This window comes from Camellia sinensis, chromosome 7 (assembly GCF_055761805.1).
Source record: "Camellia sinensis isolate YWXY chromosome 7, ASM5576180v1, whole genome shotgun sequence".
NCBI lineage: Eukaryota > Viridiplantae > Streptophyta > Magnoliopsida > Ericales > Theaceae > Camellia > Camellia sinensis.
Window position 1 is genome coordinate 148,191,943 of NC_138967.1, and position 2,690 is coordinate 148,194,632.

The window sequence follows — 2,690 nt, forward strand, 5'->3', positions numbered from 1 at the left end:
AATACATATTCAAAGAATGATGCATTTCGAGACTCAATAATAGTATTTACATGCATTTCGGAATGTTCTGATTTATGAATCAAAAACCGATATGCACTACTATTCTTAGCATAACCAATGAAAATGCAATCAATGGTCTTAGGACCTATCTTAGTCCTTTTAGGACTAGGAATAGCCACTTTAGCCAAACACCCCCACACTTTTAAGTATTTGTAGGATGGTACTCTTCCATGCCACAATTCGTAAGGTGTTTGATTCACTTTCTTTCGGGGTACTTTATTAAGTATATAATTAGCAGAAAGTATTGTTTCCCCCCACAAGTTCTGAGGTAATCCAGAACTAATTAACATGACATTCATCATTTCTTTTAAAGTCCTATTTTTCCTTTCAGCAATTCCATTTTGCTGAGGTGAGTAAGGAGCGGTGGTTTGATGAATTATTCCATGTTCTTTACAAAACTCACCAAAAGGTGATTCATATTCACCACCTCTATCACTTCTAAGTTTCTTGATTTTCTTACCAAGTTGATTTTCAACTTCATTCTTATATTGAATGAAAGTTTCCAAAGCTTCATCTTTGGTTCGAATTAAATAAACATAACTATATCTAGTATAATCATCTATAAAAGTGATAAAATATTTTTTCCCACCTCTAGTTTGAATTGATTTAAAATCACAAATGTCACTATGAATTAATTCAAGTGGTTCCGTACTTCTTTCAATTGAATGAAAAGGAGTTTTAGATAATTTTGCTTCAACACAAATTTCACATTTATGATTTGAATCAATGTCAAATTTAGGTAAACATTCCATATTAATTAATCTACGCAAAGATCCATAATTAACATGTCCTAGTCTACTATGCCATAAATTTGAAGACTCAAGCAAGTAAGAAGAAGATGTAGTATTATTAATAACTGAGGGTACAACGGTCATTACATTTAACTTGAAAAGGCCATCAGACATGTAACATTTTCCTACATACATTCCATTCTTAGTAAGTACAAATTTGTCACTCTCAAATACTAGCCTAAACCCATTCTTACTCAACAAAGATCCGGAAACAAGATTCTTGCGAATGTCCGGTACATGCAACACATTGTTGAGAGTGAGTTCCTTTCCAGATGTCATCTTGAGTATAATCTTTCCTTGTCCTTCAACTTTGGAAGTTGAGGAGTTGCCCATAAAAAGTTGTTCACCATTGTCCACTAAAGAATAAGATGTGAACATCTTTTTGTCGGCACAAATATGGTGAGTAGCACCATTGTCCACCTACCATTCTTTAGGATTTCCGACAAGATTTACCTCGGAAACAACTGCAGAAAGATTGATGTCATCGACACCATTGGAAATATTGTCCACTTCAGTCATGTGGGCTTGCGCAGGCTTCTTGCTTGTTCTTCTTTTGCTTTTGCCTTTGCTACGGCAATCTTTGGCCCGATGTCCCTCTTTGTCACAGATGTAACATTTGCCATTAAACTTGTACTTTTTATTTTCCCCCCTTTAGAGCCTTGTGATGAACTTTCTCCAGAAGACTTTCGTTTCTTGGTTTTTGAAGCATGTTCCACCACATTTGCCTTAGACTCCATAGGAAGCTTACCAGTCCGCTTTTCAGAATTGCGGTTGTCCTCCTCAATCCTCAAACACACAATTAACTCGTCCATAGAAATTTCTTTGCGCTTGTGTTTGAGGTAGTTCTTGAATTCCTTCCAGCCTTTTGGTAATTTTTCAATTAAGGCTGCAACTTGAAAGGATTCACTGAGAGACATACCTTCTGCGTGAATGTCATGCAGAATGAGTTGGAAATCTTGAGCTTGGCTGATCACAATTTTTGAATCAACCATTACAAAATCCAAGAATCTGCCAACCACAAATTTCTTTGAGCCGGCATCTTCCGTTTTATACTTTTTCTCCAACGATTCCCAAAGTTCCTTTGCTCTCTTGATTGGACCATAGACATTGTATAATGTATTGTCAAGTCCGTTCAAGACGTAATTCCGGCAAAGGAAATCGGCATGTTTCCAAGCATCAACCGCAGCAACCACTTGCCGGTCGGTTTCATCCTCTTTCAGGATAGGAGCATCTTCACGGAGAAAACGAGCCAGGTTCAGAGTTGTAAGATAGAACAACATTTTCTGTTGCCATCTTTTAAAGTCAGTTCCTAAGAACTTCTCTGGCTTTTCACTGTGATTTACCGGTACTGTTACAACAGGAGAGGGGGTTGGCGTCATTGCAGCCACAACAGTAGTACTTGTTTGGGCATTTGTTTCAGTAGCAATCAATTCTAATATATAAAACAAAATTATAATTAGAATTTACACTACACAGAAAATTAAACCAAATTCACAGAATTAAATTCTGTAAAAATAAAAGAAACAAGAATGTAACTTTTATTTTCCAATTAATTTGAAAATAAAATAAAATTTTATTTAAACAAATTAATTCCACACAGAAAATTAAATTCTATAAAATAAAAGAAATAAAAACTATAACTTTTATTTTTCAATTAAGTTGGAAATAAAATAAAATTTTATTTAACCAAATTAATTCCACACAAGAAATTAAATTCTGTAAAATAAAAGAAATAAGAAAATAACTTTCATTTTTCAATTAATTTGGAAATAAAATAAAATTTTATTTAACCAAATTAATTCCACACAGAAAATTAATTTCAGTAGCACTTCAATAATT